This window comes from Nicotiana tabacum, chromosome 7 (genome assembly GCF_000715075.1).
Source record: "Nicotiana tabacum cultivar K326 chromosome 7, ASM71507v2, whole genome shotgun sequence".
In the NCBI taxonomy this organism is placed as follows: Eukaryota; Viridiplantae; Streptophyta; class Magnoliopsida; order Solanales; family Solanaceae; genus Nicotiana; species Nicotiana tabacum.
Window position 1 is genome coordinate 84471758 of NC_134086.1, and position 25673 is coordinate 84497430.

Below are 25673 nucleotides of genomic sequence, written 5' to 3' on the forward strand. Positions count from 1 at the left end.
GAGAAAATAAGCAGCTGAAAAGGAGATAGATTGGAATGCATTATCACTGTCTTATTTAGATCCTCGAACAAATCAATGTGAACAAGAGGTTCAAAAGATTATTCATTTTGCAAAATATTGCAAATTAATTTCCAGATGCATTCACTGACCTACCAAGGGTAACTAAGTCATATATTCCAGCTGTTAATGCTCCGATTCGAGTTGACATCCCGACAAGGCAATCAATTAAGGCAAATGAGTCTAAGCCACACTTAAAAAGTGGTAGACCAATCGGTTCTAAAGATAAAAATCCTCGAAGAAGAAAAGGAGAAAATGATCAAAGTGATCATAACACGGAGGTAGTGGCTCAAGAAGATCCCCAAGACGTAACAAATGATAAGACTTTATGGGAGGTCCAGGTACCTGAAAATAATGAAAATGAAGAGATATCAATAAGTTACGTCTCAACGGAAAAAAGATGCAACCGAAATAATATTGTTATCGATAACATTTTTGCTTATAATGTTACTGTTGAAATAATGCAACAAGATGAGGATCTTAAACCAAAATCTGTCGATGAATGTAGACAGATAAATAATTGGCCAAAATTGAAAGACGCTATCCAGGCAGAGTTAACTTCAATTGGAAAACGTAAAGTCTTCGGACCCATAGTTTGAACACCTGAAGGTATAAAGCCACTACGGTACAAATGGGTTTTTGTGCGAAAATGAAATGATAAAAATGAAGTCATTAGATATAAAGCACTAATTTTGGCACGAGGATTTTCGCAAAGACCTGGCGTTGATTATATGGAGATATATTATCCTTTGTTGGATGCTATCACATTCAGGGATCTTATAAATCTGGCAGTGCATGAAAAACTTGATATGTGTCTAATAGATGTTGTCATAACCTATTTGTATAGCTCATTAGACAATGAAATCTTTATGAAAATTCCTGAAGGATTTAAAGTGCGTGAGGCATATAAACGTTTTCGAGAAACTTGTTCAATATATCTCAGAAATTCTTATATGGATTGAAACAATCAGGGCGCATGTGGTATAATCGTCTGAGTGAGTATCTGTTGAAAGAAGGGTACAAGAATGATCCAATTTGTCCTTGTGTCTTTATAAAAAGGTCTGGATCTGAATTTGTAATAATCCATGTGTATGTGGATGATTTGAATATCACTAGAACTCCTGGGGAGCTTCTAAAAGCACTAGACTGTTTGAAGAAAGAATTTGAAATGAAAGATCTTGGAAAGACGAGATTTTGTCTTGGCCTACAAATTAAGTATATGAAAGATGGAATTTTTGTCCATCAATCAACATACACTGAAAAGATCGTAAAGTGATTCTATATGGATAAAGAACATCTATTGAGTAGCCCGATGGTTGTAAGATCACTTGATATAAATAAAGATCCATTCCAACCTCATGAAAATGATGAAGAGCTTCTTGGTGCCGAAATACCATATCTTAGTGCAATTGGTTCGTTAATGTATCTTGCCAACAATTCTCGACCAGATATATCTTTCTCAGTAAGCTTGTTAGCAAGATTTAGTTCTTCACCAATAGAAAGACAATGGAATGGTATTAAGCATATATTCAGATATTTGCGAAGGACCATTGATATGGGTTTATTCTATTCAAATAAATCCAAGTCAACATTAGTTGGTTATGCAGATGTGGGATATTTATCTGATCCACATAAAGCTCGATCTCAGACAGGCTACTTATTCACAAATGGAGGTACAACCATATCATGGCGTTCAACAAAACAGACTATGGTTGCTACTTCTTCAAATCATGCAGAGATAATAGCCATTCATGAAGCAAGTCGAGAATGCATTTGGTTAAGATCTATAACTCAACACATTCAGAAAACATATGCTCTTTCTTTGAAAGGAAATATTCCAACAATATTGTATGAAGACAATGCTGCATGTATAGCTCAACTGAAAGTGTAACGACCCGACTGGTCGTTTTGAGCTCTAGGGCGTTGTTCAGCAGTTTGGGGCCATGAGCAGCTTCACTTCAGGCATTATGACTTGTACGCACTGTCGGAATTGAATTCCGGGAAGTTTGGAGTTGATTTGGAAAGAGAATTCTCATTTCGGAAGCTTTAAGTTGAAAGAATTGACTAAGGTTGGAATTTTGAGTAAACGACCTCAGAATCGGAATTTGAAGGTTCCAGCAGGTTCGTATGATAATTTCGGACTTGGGCGTATGTCCAGACTGGGTTTTGGAAGACCTGGGAACGTTTCAGCGCCTATTGTGAAAGTTAGCATTTTGGAAAAATCTCATAAGTTTGGGTTGAAGTGCATTTTAGCATTATCAATGTCCGTTTGGGATTCCGAGTCTGGGAATAGCTCCGTATGGTGATTCTAGTATTGGAAGCGCGATCGGAAGTAAATTCGGAGGTCAGTGGGTCATTTTGGGGTCATTTGGCTAAAGATAGAAATTTCAAAGTTTTTGAGAAGTTTGACCGGAAGTGGACTTTTTGATATCGGGGTCAGATTTCGATTTCCGAAGTTGGAGTAGGTCCGTAATGTCGAATATGACTTGTGTGCAAAATTTGAGGTCAGTCGAACGTGATTTGATAGGCTTCGGCAACGAATGTAGAAGTTTGAAGTTCTAAAGTTCATTAAGCTTGGATTGGAGGTCGATTCATGATTTTAGCGATGTTTGATGTGATTTGAAACGTCGAGCAAGTCCGTAATGTGTTATGGGAATGGTTGGTATGATTGGACGGGGTCCCGGGTGGATTCCGGATGGCTAACAGATCGAATTAGAATTTGGAAAATATGCTAAAGCATCTGATATCTGGTATAACCGCACCTGCGAAGATTTGGCCGCAGGTGCGGAGCCGCAGAAGCGGCCAAAGGAGCATAGATGTGGTGGAGAAGGGAGAAGGCTGGGACCGCAGATACAATCAGGTCGCCGCAGAAGCGGGACTGCACCTGCGGAAGAAGGAGCACAAAAGCGGAAATAAGGGGGCCTGGGAAGGACCGCAGATGCGGTAGTGGGGCCACACCTGCAGAATCGTAGAAACGGTCGGGTAACCGCAGGTGCGGAAGTGTTGGAGGCAGTAAGATCTTTAAAAATCGGGGGGGGGGGGGGTTGGTCATTTTCTCCCATTTTTCATTTGGTGTGGACAATTTTGGGGAGCTTCAAGTGGGGGTTTTCATCATCAACGACAAGGTAAGCTAACCCCACCTATCTTGAGTTAAATACATTGATTATGTACGGATTTAAGCATGAAAATTTGGTAAAAACTTGGGGTTTGAGGGGAACCTAGAAAATTCGTATTCTTGGAATTTGACCACGATTTTGGGTATAAAATTAAGAGAAAATTATATATTTGAGTTCGTGAGTTCATGGGTAAACTTTATCTTTGAAAAATTTTGGAATCCGGGCACGTGGGCCCGAGGGCAATTTTGTCAACTTTTCGATCGGGGTTAGGGATTGTTATAAATTGGATTGTAATGAGTAATTGAACATATATTAATGGATTTGCATAATTATTGGCTAGTTTTGGAGCATTGTGCATCGATTCGAGTGTTCGGAAGAGCGTGGAATGCCGATTATGGATCTTCGGAGCGAGGTGAGTTTCCTTTCTAACCTTGTAAGAGGGAATTGTCCTCATAGGTGAAATAATTGGTTATGCGCTCCTATTTGTGGGGGCTACGTACGCACGAGGTGACGAGAGTCCATGCGTAGCTACTAATACGTGTAAGTCCGGGTAGTCTAGGACCCAAAAGCATGTTATACTTGGAATATTTGTAATCTTATTGACAGTTGAATTGCTTAAATCCTATCGAATTGGTAAATGAATTTCTAAAAATATTAAACTTCATTTTCTTAAATCGTTAAAAGAGAATTGGATTTTATCTGGATAAATGTTCCCCGACAAATTCTTAATGGGTTGTTTGAGCATGTATTTGTATGTGCACCTGTGTCGCATGTATGATTCGAGAGCAGGGTAATTGTTTATTTAAATTTGACCGCGTCGCATGTACGATTCGCGAGTGGGGTAATAGATGCATCTATGGTTCGCGTCGTTCGACCCTCGGTAGTGCACATTTGACATTTCTGTTGGATTGGGTCGTACGACCTCGACATGATATGCGCATGCTTGTATTGCTTGCCTGAGAATTTTAAATATTGATAATTGCCTTTCCTGGCTAGAGATAAATTGATAAAGATAATGAAAAGTAAATCTTTGGAAATCCTTATTATTTGAAAAGTTGTTTACCCGTTTTCCGGCTTTATGATTTTAATTTTGCTTTTGAAATCCATAAATTTCTCACACTTTTACTATATTATCATTGGACCACTAGTAAGTGTCGAAGTCGACCTCTCGTCTCTACTTCTTCGAGATTAGACGAGATACTCATTGGGTACACGTTGTTCTCGTACTCATACTACACTTGATGTGCATTTTTGTTGCACAGGCACCTGCATCTCTAGTGGCCTAGTGGGCGTAGCGGCATAGTTGATACGGAGACTTAGTTGAGCTGCACTTCCCGAGATGACCTGCAGCCAGCAGAATCTCTTTCAAATTACTGTATTTACTTTCTGTCCAATATTGTATTTTGGACGGTTGTTGTACTACATTATTTCCTAGAAATTGCTCATGTACTTGTGACACCGGTTTCTGGGATGATCACGGAATTTTTCAGTAGTTAAATTTTATAAAGATATCCTCATTTATCCAGCGGAGTTTATTATTTATTATTTATTTGTTTAAAGGAAATGATTTCACAATAATTAAAATGAGAAATTACTAGTAAATTGTGGTTGGCTTGCCTGACAGTGGTGTCCGGCGCCATCACGACCCTTAGTGGATTTTGGGTCGTGACAGAAAGGAGGATATATTAAAAGAGACAGAACAAAATATATTTCACCAAAATTCTTCTTCACTCATGATCTTCAAAAGAATAGTGAAATAGATGTTCAACAAGTTCGTTTAAGTGATAATTTGGCGGATCTGTTTACTAAGGCATTGCCAACTTCAACATTTGAGAAGTTAATATACAAGATTAGAATGCGGCGTCTCCAAGACCTTAAGTGATATTTTTATCAGGGGGAATAAAATTACACGTTGTACTCTTTTTTCCTTAACTCAGGTTTTGTTCCATTGGGTTTTCCAGGTAAGGTTTTTAATGAGGCAACAAATAATGGGTATTACAAATAACTATGTACTTTCTAGATTTTTCCTGTTAAGCTCTTAATGATGCATATTTTTTTTATGGACATCTAAGGGGGAGTGTTATGAATAGTTTATAGATATGGATGTCATGTGTGTGAATAGCTTATGGATGAACTCTCATACTTTGTGTCCATCATATGCAATATTTTACAATAGTAAATCTTCAAATGTTATGCCTATAAAAGGATGTGTAAATTGCAATGAAAGAACATACCAGAAGAAGGAAAAAGCTTCTTCTTTCTATATCTCTTTCTTATTTCAATTTTACTAAGTCGCTTTTATTTTATAATAAAAAATACTTTTTTCTCGTCTTGGTAAGAAATTCATTTTCAAATTAAATCATAAGGAAAATATATTCCCTAACACTTTTTTTTTCAAAAATTTCACCGATATTCTCCTTTTAGTCACAACAACAACAATAACCCAGTGGAATCTCACAAGTGGGGTCTAGGTAGGGTGGTGTGTACGCAGACCTTACCCCACCTATGAAGGTAGAAAGATTGCTTCCGAAAGACCCTCGGCTCATGAACATAAAAAATAGAGAAATAGAGAAACGATAGCAATAACAATGTAATAAGACAGTGGAAGCAAATAATACAGTGAATAATGACAGAGATCCAGGGATAAGAAACTACAAGAATAGTGTCAATCCTACTTCTAATATTGGAATACCGTATAGAAACAAGGAACTAGAAATAGGAAGGTACCCGACTAGTACTACTACTACTAGTAAGACAAGGCATAACTCTAGACTGTCTATCAACCCATTACCCTAATTTTTGACCGCCACACCTTTCTATCGAGGGTCATGTCCTCGGTAAGCTGGAGCAAAGTCATGTCCTGCCTAATCACCTCACCCAAGTTCTTCTTAGGCCTCTCTCTAACCCTCCTCTGACTCGCCATGGGAAACCTCTCGCACCTCCTAATCGGGGCATCAACGTCTCTTCTCTTCACATGACCAAACCATCTCAGCCTCGGTTCCCTCAACTTCTCTTCCACAGGAGCCTACCTACTTTGTCCCTAATATATTCATTTATAATCTTATCTTTTCTAGTATGCCCACACATCCATCGTAACATCCTCATTTCTACTACTTTCATCTTCTAGCATGAGATTTCTTGACTGGACAACACTCGACTCCATACAATATGGCGGTAAGTCCTCGGAAAAATTTATTCAATAACATTTTCACTGTGCATAATCCTCACGCGACTTATCTCAACATATTCCCTAACACTTAAACCAATCAAACATGAAAAAAAAATTAAATTTATGTTTTAGAAAATAATTTTCTCCCTGCCAAATACACCCTTCAATAGAATTGAGGAAATCCAATCAATAGATTATTATTATTTGAGGTATTTTTTTTCTTTCACATAGTTTACATAAAAGTTGGGAACATAAATTTGAACCTTTTGTATTGAAAATTCTAATTGTATTTTTTTAACCTAAAATTCGTGATGTTGAAACTTCATCACTATCTCCTTAAACCTTTCCCAAGCCTCGAAAGTTGTTCTGTGTCCATCTGGCAAAAGTTGTGAATTTCCCTTCTGAACTTCATTGTTTTTGCAGCTGAGAAGTATTTGTCATGAAACTTTCTAGTCATATATTCCCATGTCCTGATCGACCCCATTGGTAAGCTACGAAGCCAATGCTTCGCACCACCCTTCAATGAAAAGGGGAATGTTTTTAAGTAGACTACATCTTTCGATACTCTGTTGTACTGGAAGGTGTTCATGATTTCCTCAAAATCCATTAAGTGAGTGTTAGGATCTTCATTCACCTTCCCTCTGAAGACACAGTTGTTCTGGATAGTTTGAAGCAAGCCTTGCTTCAACTTAAAATTATTTGCTGCTACTGGTGGAGGTCTGAAACTGGACAGTCTTTGATTGTAGATTGGTCTAGCATAATCACCTAATGCTATACCAGGCCTAGGTACCGCATTCTCGAACTGGTATTTAATCAAGGGTCGATTTAGGTTGAATCTTCGACCCCCATTATCTTCAACGGTCTCCTCAGCATCTCTACGGCCTGCTTCAGCTTCTATCCTCTCAGTTTCTTCTCTCTACTATGTTGCCTCTCTTGTAGCTAAATTTACCTCATCCTCACCGTTATTAGCCATGTGTTCTTGGGTTGAAGGTTTCCCCAAGAACTTTTCAGTGAGTTTTTTCTCTTTTCTCAACTGTCGCAGACTCTTTTCTATCTCTGAATTGTATGGAATCAATTCTTTTGAAGAAGATCAAGTCATACACCAGAGACGTCAATATGTTGCCAGCAGACAGAAGAGGAAACTCGTGAAGAATAAAAAAAATTAAATTAGCACCAAAAACTAATTTGAACACTATTGATTGCCAATCCCCGTCAACAACGCTAAAATTTGATGAATAAAAATACAACACGAAATTGATGCTCGCTAATCAAAGATAGTATAGTAAAATATCGTCTCCACAGAGATTGAATTTAAAAAATATTTGAGTAATTTCTAATTTAATTGCTATTCAGGAGGATCAACACTTGAGTTAAATGTTTATAAACTATGTTTAATTACTAAAATTAAAGCAATTGACAATTGACAGCAAAGAATTGGAGATTCGCAGAGTTGGTTTCTTATCAATGTGAGGAATAAGAGTTTGACATGATAGGTGCAAGATAGATATTTGGGATTTAACTCTAGTTTAATTCACTATAATGTTCTTATGATTATCATGAATTCACTCGATGATTAGTTCAAACGTATAGTCAGGACTCCTCTCTCGATTAAATCTTAACTCTACAAAGTGAACTAATATAAGCAATGTGAAAGTATGCAATCATGCGTTAATGGATTAGTCTTTAGCAAAACATCTCTCGAATATTCTCCTATCTTAAATTAATCAACAATTCAACAATCTCTTTCGATTACTTACGAGAATCAATGAATTAAATCAAACAAAATAATACAAAGATAATCACCAAAATATTCATCTTTCTATTAAATAGACCGGTGAATAAAATTGCAATAATTCAAAGCTCCATAAATAAAATCAAGCAAAAAATTAGAGTTAAAATCCACAAATATGTATCAAAACACCATATCCGTCAAACCCTAAGAGAAACTACTCCATAACCATGGAGGAAGTCATCACAAATACAATTAAAGAATGAGAAAACATCAATCTAACGTTACAATCCAAACTCCCGTGTCCTGTAGCCTCCAATACTCTTCCAAAGCTTCCAAGGTCAAAAGTTGCTTCGAAAACGTCTTTTTAGTGTATGTATATCTTGTAGGAGTGGGCCCATGCGAAATTACCTTTTTCTAGCCGAAGTAGAATAAATACTCTCAGAAAATTGCATAGGCGCAATGCACCACCCCATGCGAGGCGCTAGTCCGAAAGTTGAGAGAGCAGATTCTGACATAAAACAAAAATTTCTACTGTGGGATGGCGCGACAGTGCATTATTTTACAAAGTGATTTGTTTTGTTCGAGTTTTTACATCCAGACTTGGCTCCCGACTCCCGACTCCCGAATGCGATCCAAGTTTAATCACTTGAACTTTTACTCATACTTCAAAACTCCAACTTGTTCAATTTAGCTCCCTAATATCTTTTTAACTCAACATCACTTTTTGTCAGGCATAAAACACATAATAAGTTCAATACACTAATGTTTAAGCTCAAACACAAGTAAAATACAGTAACTAGAGTGCAAATTATGACTAAGACACGTGATTCTAGCCTACCATCAGAAACACAAGACAACTCCGAGGAGGAAGAAGCATCTTCTGAGGATTCGTATGAGGTTAATGAAGAAGAGGAAACTGAATCGCATCCGGCCTCATCAATTCCCCAAGTTATTCAAACTCGAATTTCTCTATCAACTTTCCTCCATTTTGCTCTGAATCCATACTTTATGCCTCCATTATCATTTAACTCTTGATGATGTATTTTTCTTTTATCATGACCCGGATTTTTCACTCTCGAGAGCCGTGATGGCGCCTACTGGTGAAAGCTAGGCAAGCCGAATTATTCTAATTACTTAACCTTTTCCAGTTTTAAACCATTATCAGTGATGAGTAGATATCATGAAAATAGCAAAAATAATTAAGCGGAAGACAAAATCTGATAATTAATCTTAATACAAATTGCGGAAGTCTAAATACAACTCTACCCAGAATTTGGTGTCACAGCTTCACAGACGGTCTAAGAATACTACACACAAAGTCTGAAAGATAAAATACACATTGTTTCTGAAATAAGTAAAGGAAACATAATAAAGGAAAGATAAGAGGTGACGCCAAGGCCCGCGGACGCTTGCAGGACTACCTTGGGTCGCCTGTTGGACTGAAGGCAGAAACCTCACTGCGGTCCAAAGTATACAATACTGGGATCTGCACAAAAGAGTGCAGAGTGTAGTATTAGCACAACCGACCCCATGTGCTGGCAAGTGTCTAGCCTAACCTCGGCGAAGTAGTGACGAGGCTAGGACCAGACTACCAAATAAACCTGTGCAGTTATATCATAAACAGTGGAAATAGAAGCAGGTAATTGCAATTAAAAATTGAGCGGGGCAAACATGTTGCGGGGAGTATCAGATAACAACAGAATATCAAGAGGAATATAAAAAAATCTAAATCCAATTACTAACAAGGATAGGGAAAATAAATACAGAGTTCACTTTCATTTTACATCTCGTTGCAGGCGTGCAATCTGATCTCATTTCATGTATCTCGTTGCAGGCATGCAACCCGATCCCATTTCACATATCTTGTTGCAGGCGTGCAACCCGATCCCATTTCATATATCTTATTGCGGGCGTGCAACCCGCTCCCATTTCACATATCTCATTGCAGGCGTGCAACTCGCTCCCATTTCATATATCTTGTTGTAGGCGTGCAACCCTCTCTCATTTCATATATCTACGTGGCGGCGTACCACGCGATCCTATTTACAAATCAACAATAATCACAAAAGAATCCCGGTAAGGAAATAATTATATTTTAACAACATCCCGGCAAGAGAACAGTAATATCAAGACAATATTCCGGCAAGGGAACAATAATGATAATAACATGTGAAGCACAATAAACCACAACGGAGTCATAACAACTACAATACAAGACTCACGGGAATTCTTAACACCGACGTATAGATACTCGTCACCATGCCTATACATCGTACTCCACAATTAACACATAGCAAATAAGATACAACTCCTAATCCCTCAAGCTAAGGTTAGACCAAACACTTACCTCGCTTTTGCAACCAGTTCAAGATTGCAATACACCTTTACCCCATGAATTTGTGTCCGAAAGCTTCAAATCTAGTCATAATAATTCAATATGCTCAACACAAATCGTAGGAATTGATTCCATATGAAATTACTAAATTTTTCAAATAAAAAATAAAATAAATCCGAAATTAACTCAAAAATCACCCATGGGGCTCACGACTCGGAACTCGACAAAAATCACAAAATATGAACCCTTGTCCAACCACGAGTCCATCCATACCAATTTTGCTAAATTCCGACATCAACTCGACCCTCAAATTTTCAATTAAAATCTTGAAAGATTTCTATCATTTTCAACCCAAAAATGAGTAATCTAGTCGGAATATTCGATGATAATCCCATATGATTAACTAACAATAACCACAAGTGACTTATCTCAAGTGTCCCATGAATTCTTGCTCGAAAATCATCCAAAAACGAAATTGAAGACTAGGGTATAGAACCTTACCTTTTTTTATGAAGATCGTGTGATTGGGTTCTTTGATTCTTGAAGATTGATGCAAGATTGGATGATTTGAATGTTGGGTTCCTCCTTTTCTCTCTAAAATGCTCTCACCTCTATCTAGAATGCTGAGAAAATCACTCCAAAATGAACCCCCAAAGCCTATTTATCAAAATGGGGCCGAGTTATGAAAATAGGGGAATTAACCCTCCAAAATCATGTATGTGATCGCAGAATCCATCGCATAATGGGTATGCTGGCCGCAGATGCATCGTAAAACTCGGTTCCCAGAACTGGGCTGTTCTGCTTCATTCTGCGACCATTTTGCGATCGCATAGCTATTTTGCGATCGTACATTTGACCGCAGAATCGTATTTTTCCAGCTTCTGGTAATATGGTCATAACTTTGCGTAGGAATGTCCAAATGACAAACGGTTTGAAGTGTTGGAAATTAGACTCAGAGATCTTTAATTTGATAGGTTGTGCATCACATAACACCTTATATGTATGTATATATGATCGTCCAAAGTAGGGTCTTGTGCGCATTTTCTTAAAATTTTAGTCTATTATGAAATTTTCTAACTTGGCTTAGTCTTAGGACTTTCCTCAGACCCATATCACTTATAGCATGTTTCGTACGCTTGCTATCATATCCAATTGGTATACATCATGTTAATAGTCCTCGAATGAGAAGTAGAGTCCGCCCACAAACGCATAACATAACTTAACTCTTCTTTCGCACATTTCAATTTCCCGAATTTTTACTAACTCCCAAAATTTCCAAAAATTTTGCCAGAGTTTCCTTTGTAACTGGGCCTATCCACCTGTCAGAGAATCCCAAAAACTAATCCTAACAACATATACATAATTCAATCAACGTAACCCAACATGAAAACAATACCAACATTGGCCTCATAAGCAATATATTATTAGAAAAGGAACGACATTCACATTAATTACTCAAGTGATACTAAACTCATATCATGTAAGTTCTCGACATTTTCATAAAACATAAAAATAAATATTTAAATTAAAGATAACATTTTTTGGGTCATCACATCTTTTTTGTATCTCTGTACAATTTGTCTTGGGGCCTTTGCGTTCCTTAAAATATTAATGATTTCATTTTGATCATTGTATGTAATGTTTTTGTTTTTTCCTTGAATACTTCATACATAGAAATATTTCATTCATATTTCTTGGCACTTCCGGGATGAATGCTCCGCCTCGGTGCATTTAAGCGAGAAAAATTTTATTTTGTGTCCATACAACTGACACTAATCGTATGAGGCTTAGGCGCATGTATGCTAAGGTTCCTAAATTGAATCAACATATTGAATGTTCGGAAATCCTAACTACTTTTTTACCATCATAAGATTAATAAAGGGCTCGTGATATATTCGATGCGCATGAACATGGCGTCTTATCTTCATTTAAGCATAAAAGGATAACTAATTCCGAGGAATTTCAGATTCGACGGGATATCAGATCCGAGTTAAGATGCATGTAGAAGTATAATTAAACAAAATGGGGTAATATTTCTGGATAATAAAAATAAGGTAATATTCGAGATTTTCATTAAGTAATATGGGATAATTGATCCTTGCATACTTTTAAGTCACTCAAATGGAATTAGATGTAATTTGAACAAAAAGGAATAACATATTCAAACAAAATCAATAGTAGCCACTTGCAAGAGCTTCCCATTTGGATAAAATAGTTTCTACCAGATCGTATGTACATTAGAAAAGTTTTTTGTTCATCGTTCATCTGAGATAACTTTGCTTTTGGATGCTATTACTTTTGCAACGCCGAGTTAAACTGATTATTCTTTATAGTCCGTGTGCTGACTGTCAGTATCCATAAAGTATAATCCTCCCAGTGTTTGAGTTTGAAGAATAAAAGCTCAAACACTAAACTTATTGTCCAATGGTCTTGTCTCGGTTTGTTAATCTTCTATTTTAGAATGATGATCTTCCATTGGTCTGACTCCTCAAAAGGAAGTATAGGGGGGCGAGAAGTATTTAAGATGAAGACAATGCTAGCATTTTTGGTCAAACCTTTTTTACCATGGCTTGAAACTATTGTGATTTCGGTATGTTTGCTGTAGTTTTGAGTTGTCATCATCCAGGCTAACTATGTCTATCATCTAAATACGTTATTATAAGAGAATAAAAATTCATATAATAAATAGAATGAAGGAATAAAACATTAGGATCCTTAAAAGTAGTAACATTTCAAGTGGACGATGTTCCAATTTCATTAAAGGAGCTCTCCACGATCTTGAGATGATACATTCCCATACTAGCAATTTCACTGATCTGGGTATGGTCCTCACTAGTTTGGGCCAAGCTTCCCTACATTGGGTTCTTGAGTCCCAGGAAAAACCTTCCAAAGGACATAATTTCCGACTTTAAAATATCTCAAGTTAGTATTTCTATTGTAGTACTTTTCAATCCTTTATTTTTTTGCGGCTATTCCAATTAGTGTCAGCTCCTGGTGTCCGTCTAACCTAGCTAACAAAGCTTCGTTATTTTATTCCTCGGTTGTATGGGCGAACCTCAAACTTGGTTCTCTTATCTTTGACGGAATGAGTGCTTCTCTTCAGTACACAAGAGAAAAAAGGGTTTCCCCAGTACTTGTTTTTATTATTGTGCGGTATGCTCATAAGACTCCCAAAAGCTCTTCTGGTTATCTTTAATTAGTTGCTTCTAACCTTTTCTTCAAATTATTCAACAAAGTTTTGTTAGATGGCTCAACATGTTCGTTTGCTCTAGGATGATATGAACTAGGACTCATCACTTTTGCCCCGATGAATTGTAAACCGTTATCAACATTATCTTTTTCTTGGTACTCTGAAATGGCAAATGATATTTATCCATATAATATCTATCACTTTTTGCTCAAAGATCCTAGCATAAGTAATTACTTCTACCCATAATCTGCTAAAACAAGTACAAAGCATACTTGTCTCGAGGCTACCGGATGGGATCCAACTATGTCCATACTCCATTTCATGAAAGGCCATGGGGAGAGGATAAAGTGAAGTGGTTCTGCCAGCTAGTGCAGTTGGCGAACAAAATGTTAACACTTGTTGCATTTGCTTAAAAAAGCCCTTCATGCATTGCTCCATTCTAGGCCAAAAGTGCCGACCTTGATGAGTTTCTGGGATAGGGACCTATCACTGGAGTGATTGCCATAATATATTTAGTGAACTTCTCTCGTCACATAATCCATTTGCCCTGGCTCAAGGCACTTAGCTAAAGGACCATTGAAAGTTCTTCTAAAAGCCTCCCCTTTGATGAGGCAATACCATGTTGCCCAGATACTGAGCTGCTGAGATGTTTTTTGTCTTCAGACAATGTTATATTGTCACGACTCAAACCGAATGGCAGAGACGGATACCTGGTGTCTTACTCAACCGAGTACCAAAGTAACATATTTTTCTTATCACACCATAATGGGTAAATGGGACAGAAGGGCCGTCATGAGATAACCAGAATAAAACATAAGGGAATACTAGACATAGGATGACCCAACATGATATAAAAATTTATACATATGACATACGGAGTAAGTGGAGTGCACCAACACCTTCCACTGAGCGGATAGCCTACTAGGAGGACTGTCAACCTGTCTATCAGGACCTACCCCAGGCAAAAGGGATGTCAGTACAAATAAAGTACTGAGTATATAAGGTATGAAAGCAGTATATAAAATACATGAAAGAAATATGGGGTAAAGAACTCAACCTGTAAGTCTGAATAGCTCTGTGAATCATAAAAAATTTATAATGTCATGCATATGCATATAAATTTCATATCATGCATAGGTATATGCATACATAATATCCTCAAGCCTCTGAGGGTATCCAATCATATCATCTCGTCCTCTGTGGGCTAAATCATCAAGTATACCATTTGATCAGGTGGTGGTACGTATACAACACTATAACCTTTCCTCATAGCCAATATACATATACTATACACATATATAACACCATCTGGTCATGGGTCACATGTATAAATGAATATAGTATAAGAAGTAAGTCAATAAGATCTCTCGGGATGTCATAAGATCAATATCCCTTCGGTTTATATTATGAAATTAACTTTATCAACTTACATATTTTCTGAGACCCATGAACTGACGATATAATAATAGGACATATGGGTAATCAAGAACATAGTCACTCCTAATACTTCTAAGAATAGAGTCATTTGTGAAAGTTCTGCGTTTGCTCGTTTTGTTTGTATCATATGGATCATGCCAAAAGGTAAGAAGGGATATCCTTAACATACCTTAACCCCGTTGAGTCCTTAATACCTTCCAAGAAACCCTTCAAACAACTCAACTCAATCTACCATAGCATAAGGAGATTCAATATTTTTGCTGAGTAAAGGCTAAGTCCACAACTTAAGCTAGTATCTCGTTTACGTAAATTTGGGAAGCATCTCCCTTATAACAAAGGCCTCCTCCAATACCACATATCAACAACAACAACCAAAGCTATACAATAAGAACAACATCAATAATATGGTACAAAATATTTCATTAACAAGTCATCAACATATCACGACGAGTAGCAAACTCGGATTGAATCCCTTTAGCGCCCTTCAACCTCATTATCATATATTAGTTAGCTTAAAAATATGTCAAGTATGATATCAAGTAAAATCGGAGGACTTCCAACCTCCTATTAATTACCTAATCCACACTCAAACAACCCAGCAATCCAACAACAACAACAAGTACAACTTTCCATTGTTATATTGTCCTTATCTTCGTATTCACAATACAATAACACGTTTTACATGTAGAGAATATATTCATGAAAATAACAGCATAACAAGTCATTTTCCAAAGTTTCCAACTATTTAAAGTTCATGGAAACAACCTTCTCAAAATAGTCCATTAAAAACAATAACATCTCAAACTATTTCAAAACTTCTCTTGTAGTATCTTGCTCAAATAATGCAACCTACACACAAAGTACTTCAAGAACATGCAGTAGAGTTTTATACATACCTAAACCAGCATCAACCACTTGAAATTTCAGCCAAACATATCCCACAACTATTCTCAATGACAACGCAAACTCAAAGAGGTGTTGTTCTTCACTAGAACTAACTTTGGATGTTGAAATATGATGTAATCACTTCAAACCCCTATGGTATCTATTTCGTAGGGTTAAGAGAAGTTTGGAGACGAATTTGAGTCAAAAATGAGCAAAACATAGGCGTCCAAATCATTTATATAATGAAGTAGGTCGACCGCCGCCTAAGTGGATCCCATTGGGAGCCGCTTGCGCGGTCTCACAAAAATACGAATATATGTCTACTTCGATGTCTTATCGACAAACGATTTAATACATTAGAAATTAGACTCGTAGATATTCAATTGATATGTGGATCATCCCTTAATCCAAAGCATATTGGGATGCAGCTACATTTGACCTCAATTTCAACACATTATGAATGTAACTTGTGATGACCTTTGCCAACTTTTGTTCCACAAGTCGCTTGACTTCAAAAATTAACACACGACTATCATACGACTAAAATAAATCATAACATAACCTTCTTATCATATTAAGCACCGTAGTCTCACACCAAAAGTACATGTTATAACATTCCAAATTTATCGTCTTTTGATGAAACTTATTTTTTTCAATTCGTTTAGTGTCTAAGCTTTCCAACCCACTTGGTACTTGTTATTTATGATCATAAATATTTGTAACCTCCAAGGTAACATGATTAAATTACTTTATGTACTTTCAAAGACAATCTCATTTCTAAGCTTGCATCAACTGACTTAGGACGTACTCTCAGGTACAAAAATATGGGGTGTAACATATACTCTACAATTAATTGATAAACTCATTACGTCAATCCCAAGTTAGATGAGTTGAATTTACATTATTCTTACTCTTGTTGATGGTTTAATGAAAACAAGTGAACCACTAAACTGCTCTTGAACTTAGTGATATTGGCTGTTCATCCAAAATTAGCTATGGCATTTGCTTTGAAATTATTATCCCGAGGTATCTGCGCTGCCTTTCGGTCACGAAATCGGGGTAAGAGGTCCATGACCTTGTCTAGGTATTGTTGCATATGGACTTCCTAGCTATGTGTCTTCCCTAGATTTGGTTGATTACAAGTTAAGAATCAATTTTTAACTCGATGCACTTTGCACCAAGTTCTTTAGAGAACTCCAGTCCTGCAACTACAGTCTCATATCGGCTTCGTTGTTAGTTAGAATGACATTTAATAGATTGTTGAATTCCTTCTCTGGATGGTTCTATAAGAACCAACCCGAGATGGAACTCTTTAATATTGGATAACCCATCCATGATTCCTAGAGTTTATGTGGAAGCCAACAGTGCTTCATTTCCATCCTCTAGGAGTATATCGATACTGAAGCCAGCCACAAAATTGGCTAAGACTTGTGATTTGATGGCAGTACGAGGTTGGTACGGGGGAATATCAAGTACTAATAGTAACTCAGGAGGAAGCATAAATAACATTTCAAAGTTTGCATCAGTTATAAGGAAACAGTAACAAATCAATATCCACTATTATCCTTTATTGTTGCGGCGTGCAACCCGATCCAAATCATATAACACTATTGCAGTGTGTAACCCAATCCAATCATATATCACTGTTGCGGCATGCAACCTGATCCAATCATATATCACTGTTGCGACATGCAACCCGACCCCTCCTGCCCTCCCTTATTACACCTTGTTGCGGCGTGCAACCCGATCCTATATAATATTGTTGCGGCGTGCAACCCGATCCCAATATACAATTCAATATCAATCACAAAAGAATCTCGGCAAGGGAGCAATAAGGAAACAACAATATCCCGACAAGGGAATCAACAATGAGATTAAACACATCCCGACAAGGGAACCAACAGTAAGAATTAAATACATCCCGGCAAGGGAATCAGCTATAACCAAACTTGTACCAACATTTAACTTCACAAATGAAACCTCAACTAGAACCAATACTGAAAAATAAGTAAATACCACGAGAACAATCATAATTCTTGCCCAACACGGAGAATCAACAACTTAGGCATTTGTGGTACTTATTAAGAACACAACGATTACAATTTAAGACTCACGGGCATGATTGACAATGACGTATAGATACTCGTCACCACACCTATATGCCGTACACTATACTAGCACATAGCAAATAAAGCACAATACATATTCCCTTAAGCTAAAGTTATACCAAACACTTACCTCGAACTTCCACGGCCAACTCAAGCCTCAAACACTACTTTTCCTTTAGAATTAGCCTCCAATTTACTCGTATCTAGCCCAAATTAGCTTAACAACATCAATAAATGCTAAAGAATTCAACCCCAAATGCTAAATTATAGGTTTTCTATCATTCTTCCCAAAAAGTCAAAAATCAACCCCGGGCTCGCTTGGTCAAAACTCGATGTTCGGACCAAAACCCGATCATTCATTCACCCACGAGCCCAAATATGCAATTATTTTCAAAATCCGACCCCAATACGAGGTCTAAATTCCAATTATTCAAAAAGCTCTAACTCTACCCAAATTCCTAATTTATACCATGAAAACTCTTGATTTTTGATTAAAAAGTGATGAAAAACATTGGGTAATTGAAAGAGTAATGTTTAGAATTGATTACCAATACTTTGGGGATGAATTTGTGTGAAGAAAATCGCCTCTAGGCCTTGGGAGTTCGAAAATATGGAGTAAATGGGTTCTGCCCGATTTTTGGTTCTGTATAAAATAACTGGGCAGGCCTACATCGCGTTTGCGATGGGTCAGGCCCAGATGTCCTTCACATTCGCGGTCAATCAGCCGTGTTAGTGTAGAACAAAATCCCTTCCCCCAGTCCCCGGCCAAAAATGCCTTCGCGTTCGCGATAGCAGGTCCGCGTTCACGAAAAGTAACTCTCCCCAAGCTTTGTGTTCGCGTCCTGAGCCCCGCGTTCACGATGAACAAACTGACACCTGAGGAACTTGCCTTACGAGTTCGCTTGTGAAGCCACGTGAACGCAAAGAACAAAATCACTGAGCACCTAAGATAGCAAAACCTGCAACTTTTCTAAGTGTAAAAACATCTCATGGCCTATCCAAAACTCACCCGAGCCCTTGGGGCTCCAAACCTAACGTGCATAATAACTCAAAAACATCATATGAACTTACTCATGTGATCAAATTGCCAGATTAAGATCTTTAACCACGAATTTAGCATCAAAATCAAAGAAATATCTGAAGAACTACTAAGTTCAAATTTCAACAGCCGGGGGTCCGATTCACGTCATATCAAATCCGTTTCTTACCAAATTTTACAGGCTCGACTTAAATACCATATAAGACCTATACCGGGATTTGGAACTAAAATACGGGCCCGATACCATCAAATTCAAACACATTTAAATTTCCAAAAACTCTTATAATTTCAGTTAAATAATTTTCTTCAAAAATTCATTTCTCGGGCTTGGGACCTCGAAATTCAATTCCGGACATACGCCCAAGTCCCATATTTTTCTACAGACCCTCCGGGACCGTCAAATCACGGGTCCGGGTTCGTTTACCCAAAATATTGACCGAAGTCAACTTAAATTCAATTTTAAAGGCCAAATTAGCATTTTCATCAAATTTTCACATAAGCGCGTTCCAGATATATGCTCGGGCTACGCACACAAATCGAGGTAAGATAAAAAGAGGCTTATAAGGCCTCAGAACAAAGAATTTACTTGTAAATCAAGTGATGAGCTTTTGGGTCATCACATCCTCCACCTCTAAAACAATCGTTCATCTTGAACGGATATAGAAAAGAAGTACCTTAGTCGGGGAATAGATGGGGATATCGGCTCCGCATATCGGACTCGAACTCCCAGGTAGCTGCTCGGCAGGCTGACCTCTCCACTGAACACGAACAGAAGGGTAACTCTTCGATCTCAACGGACGAACTTGCCGGTCCAGAATGGCCACCGGCTGCTCCTCATAGGTCAGATCCTTGTCCAACTAGACAGTGCTGAAGTCTAACATGTGGGATGGAGTGCTGTGATACTTCTGAAGCATGCACACATGAAACACTAGGTGTACAGCTGATAAAATCGGCAGCAACACAAGTCTGTAAGCCACCTCTCCCACTCGATCAAGAATCTCGAAAGGACCAATGAACCTAGGGCTTAGCTTGCCCTTCTTCCCAAATATCATCACGCCCTTCATGGGCGACACCCGGAGCAACACCCTCTCTCCGACCATAAATGCCACATCATGAACCTTACGGTTGGCATAACTCTTCTGCCTGGACTGTGATGTACAAAGCCTATCCTGAATAATCTTCACCTTATCCAAGGAATCCTGGACTAAATCTGTCCACAACAACCGAACCTCCCCGGCTCAAACCATCCAATCGGCGACCGACACCGCCTACCATATAGTGCCTCATAGGGAGCCATCTGAATGCTCGACTGGTAGCTGTTATTGTAGGTAAACTCTGGTAAAGGCAAGAACTGATCCTACGAACCTCCAAAGTCCATAACACAAGCTCGGAGCATATCCTCTAAATTCTGAATAGTACACTCGGACTATCCGTCAGTCTGGGGATGAAATATTGTGCTCAACTCGACCTGTGTGCCCAACTCACGCTGAACTGCCCTCCAGAAATGTGAGGTAAATTGTGTATCTCGGTCAGAAATAATAGACACAGGCACACTATGAAGACGTATAATCTCTCGAATATAGGTCTCAACTAACCTCTAGGAAGAATAGAAGACTGCCACAGGAATGAAATACGCTGACTTAGTCAGCCTATCAACAATAACCCACATTGCATCGAACTTCCTTTGAGTCCGTGGGAGTCCAACAATAAAGTCCATAGTGATATGCTCCCACTTCCACTCAGGAAGCTCAATCCTCTAAAACAACCCACCAGGTCTCGGATGCTCGTACTTTACCTGTTGACAGTTCAAACATCGAGCCACATATGCAACGATATCCTTCTTCATCTGCCTCCACCAGTAATGCTGTCGCAAGTCCTGATACATCTTAGCGGTGCCCGGGTGAATAGAATACCGGGAACTATGGGTCTCCTCTAGAATCAACTCACGAAGTCTATCCATATTAGGCACACAAATATGATCATGCATCCTTAAAACTCCATCATCTCCAACTGTAACCTGCTTGACACCTTCGTGTCGCACTGTGTCTCTAAGGACAAGCAAATGAGGATCATCATACTGCCGATCTCGGATACGCTCAAATAATGAAGAACGAGCAACTGTGCAAGCTAGCACATGTCTAGGCTCATAAACATCCAACCTCACGAACTGATTGGCCAAAGCCTGAACATTCAAAGCAAGCGGTCTCTCACCGACTGGAATATACGTGAGGCTGCCCATACTGGATGACTTCCTACTCAGTGCATCGGCCACTACGTTGGCCTTTCCCAGATGATACAAAATGGTAATATCATAGTCTTTCAACAACTCCAACCATTTCCTCTGCCTCAAATTTAGCTCCTTCTGCTTGGCCAAGTATTGCAAACTCTTGTGATCCGTGAACACCTCACATGACACGCCATACAAATAATGCCTCCAAATTTTCAGCGCGTGAATAATGGCTACTAACTCCAAATCATGAATTGGATAATTCTTCTCGTGGATCTTCAACTGTCGCAAAGCATATGCAATAACCTTACCATTCTGCATCAACACCGCACCAAGTCCAATACGCGATGCATCACAATACACTATATATGGCCCTGAACCTGTGGGCAAAACCAACACTGTCACCGTAGTCAAAGCTGTCTTAAGATTCTGAAAACTCGCCTCACACTCATCCGACCACCTGAACCGAGCACCCTTCTGGGTCAACCTGGTCATTGGGGGTTGCGATAGATGAAAACCCTTCCATAAACCGACGGTAATAACCCGCCAAACCTAAGAAACTCCGGATCTCTGTAGCTTATGTGGGTCTAGGCTAGTCCTTGACTGCCGCAATCTTCTTAGGATCCATTTGAATACCCTCTGCTGATACGACATGACCCAAGAATGCAACCGAACTCAACCAAAACTACATGTCTTTCATATGAAACCAATTCTATTTGAATTGTGTCTTTTCTATTTGGCCAATATTTTTGTGTCTGTAATCGACAGACTTAAGATCCTCATCTATACTTAGTGCTATCATAGATGTCATTGACAAACATTTTATATCGATTCCAACATTTTTTATAAAGACATAACATAGAGATCTCTTCATTCATATCTTCCGGTATCTGAACCTCTCCTGAGATTTTATGAAGTGTTATGTCATGTAATTTTCTAGATCACTTGCCTTCTTATTATGATCATTTTCTCATCTTCTTTGTCAAGAATTTTATTTAAATCGATTTGTCTATACGCTTTAAGCGTACCATAGACTTTATCCTTCTAGGACTTGTTCTAATAGGAGCATTTGTAGCAAGAATATAGTTACTTTCATTGGGTCAACACATGCGTCTGGCATGCTTTACAATATATTACATATGAATTATCTTTTTATGAACTTCAAGTTCATATTATCGTATTTGAGGATTTAGATATACAAATGATAATTCATTCCACGTAACTTTTTCTCAACTGTTTATCTTGTCTCCCCTTCATGTTAGAAAAACTAACTTTCTTCCTCAATTTTGGGAATTCATCTTTGTGCATTATGGTGTTAATAATAATATACACCGCACATCAATAATAATAAGATAAAATTATTTGGTCCCTGAACCTGAACCACTTGTGAGGAGAGAATGTAATATACTTTCGCATATAACATATATCAAACTAATATAGACAACTTTGTTCTCGTAAGCAATAGTTTAGTTATTAAGTGGAGGCACTCAGTAAATCGTTTTGCTAAACCAACTGTGATGTAAACCAACTTATCTAAATGAACTGTCTTGAATAGAAAATTTGGAAATTATGCTTGAAATTAAATTATTGAGCAAGTTACCTCGCAAACACCAGGTTGCGGGTTAATAATAATCACACATTTAACTATGTCATAGATGCATCTTATGTGGTATACATGGGAGGTGAATGGGCTCAAATTCACCTTTGATATTTCCAGCATTCATGGGATTCAATCCCAATTTTAGTTGGTCTATTAATTAATAAGAACAAGCACTATAAGAGAATTCATAAAGAACTTTCTAGTTCTTCAATATACCCATGTGAATTCTCTTTTATTTTTGCACATTATACTTAAATTAACATGGCTAAATCAATTATACTAACCAGATAAATTATCAATATTGATAAACTTCAGCTTTACACCATGACGTGTGCAATTATCAATAAACTTCAAGTTTATTATGATATGAGTTTTTATATCAATAAACTTTCACTTTATTATGGCATTCTTTTATTTATGTAAAAAATGAAGAATAAAGCGGGTAACTTTTCACATACATATTACCCCGCTACAAGTTATAGTAATAGAAGATATTAAACCTTCCCTTTATTTATAGTCTCAATATAATCAACTGTTTTCGCGTATATTTTGGAAACTGAATAAGTTTCTTTGCGACTTACTACAACACAATATCTTATTGGTAATCAGTTGTGTTTCTCCAAAATAGTATAATTGGCTCTTGCAGAGTTCTCACTTAATTTTGTAGTACCACATATTCATTAACATCCATATGGTGAATATCCCTTTCAAAGAGAAAGTTATACCGTTATGGTAATTATCAAAATTATATACAAGATCTGTTTTTTTGCATCACTGTTGTCCTTTAATAATCACATTGCCAAAATATTTTGGCGTACAATAGGTACGTGATCATTCATGTCATAATAATGACATTATTTTCTTATTTCATATCAAACCTCCCTCTAGAGGTGAGTGTGGTATATTCACTACCACTAGCACGTTCATATTCTTCCAAGAATGAATATGTATTCATAAATCACATATTGTCACATTCACATCATGAATGGATCATAATCATCTATATGTGATTTACAAAATCTCATATCAAATCGATGACAAATATTATTTTCATAGAGTGAAAGATTATTTTGAGAATTCTTATTATTATCATTACCACAATGATGATGAATATACACTACAAAAAAAACAACGTTTAGCGACGGTCACATTCCGTCGCTAAATCAATGTGTTCTGTCGCTAAAGTTGTTCAGCGACGGATTCAAGTTGGTCCCTAAAATGCTCGTTGCTAGGCTTATAGCGACGAAAAATACCAAATTATTGCAGAACTAGCGACGGATTAGCGACGACATGTTTATGTAGCAAATTTTAGCGAGGGAACTATCTGTCGCTATATAGCTCGTTTCTATCGCTATTTTGACGCCTTTCATCGCTACAATACATAATAAAATTCATCGTTTGTTCTTATAGCAACGAAATTGTCTGTCGCTAGCCGTGTTATAGCTAATTGTCCCTGCTTTTTGCAATAAAAATCTTTTGTCGCCAATTCGTCGCAAGATTTAATTTTATGCGATAATTTTAGCTATGGAACGTATCCGTTGCTGATTTTTAAAATTCTTTTTATTTATTATTTTAAATGTACTCTGTTCAAGCATATTACATAAAAGCTATTAAATACACTTAATAAAAAGTCACTGATATTAATATAAATTAACAATATATTCAACAAGATCCAAAATATATAGCATAATGCATATAACAGTATCATTAAGTACAAAAAATCCACAAGGACCAACAATAATGTCCAAACAAAGTAAGCTAACTATGCTAGGCTGGAGAGTTACGGTCATCATCAGAACCCAATGCATGAACCTCATCAATGTTAGCAGCAGTAGAAGATGTTGGAACTATAGGTGCCAGATCGGTATTTGGCTGATGCGAGGATAAGGAAACTAATTCGCGCCCGCTCAACGATTACATGAACTATATGGTCTGTCAGTGCAAGAATCAATCTCATCACTAACTCATCCAGATTCCCTGTCGGTGTTGATTGAGAATTTGGAGGTGTTGCTGACGATGTAGCATCAGATCCAAAAGAGCCATGAAGATTTGGCCCGTAGTAGCATTTTGTTGTGATCCAAGACCATATACTCTTCTTTTCTTTTCTCCTCCCGCGGCTTGATAATATGCTTTACACTGATCAATATCATATTGAGTTTGTGTTTATTGTTGTAATATCTCCTGATATTTTTCCTGTAGAAGAGTTAATAAGAACATTCAATTTACAAAATGAAAAAACTATATGAAAGTAAAGTCAATTAAAAAGTTATCTTACATGTACGATTCGGGATTTCTCAGCAATAAAAGATGTTCCATCATTACCATGTGTATGGACGTGTAAATGCAACTCACTTGGTGTTGGATCTCGACCCTTTATAACAGCCTACACAAAAGCTATTCAATTAAGAAGATAGAGCAACTAAAGGGTATAATTGGGAAATTTGGAACTAATGGCAGCAATAATACTCTAGAAACAATCCACATTCTAGTCAGGGATTACAACTATATGTGGAACTACATGGAGGACAAGTAACCAATGAAATTATTCATGGTAGGACAAGTAACCAATGAAACTGACCATCAAATGACCCCATTGAGGAATTGCCAAAATAAGTATCAGTAATTCATTAAGAGATATCCAGAAAGCAGGAAAAATTCCAAAACACTAGAAAGGCCAAAATGATGTAGCTTGTTAGACTGAACCTATGATGGTAGAGTTGCAAAACATTGTTGTATAACTAGGCTAAGACCATTAAAAAAGAAAAGAGTTGGGTAAAT

General features: G+C 37.5%; 1 long non-coding RNA gene across 1 annotated transcript; it reads right to left on the reverse strand.

Moving 5' to 3' along the window:
• Positions 1-24515: 24515 nt before the first annotated feature.
• On the reverse strand, positions 24516-25222 carry LOC142182720 (uncharacterized). The gene is made up of 2 exons (XR_012711710.1): positions 25171-25222; positions 24516-25088 (listed from the first exon to the last, which is right to left on the reverse strand). It is a non-coding gene; the product is annotated as an uncharacterized LOC142182720 (long non-coding RNA).
• Between the last annotated feature and the right edge of the window lie 451 nt (positions 25223-25673).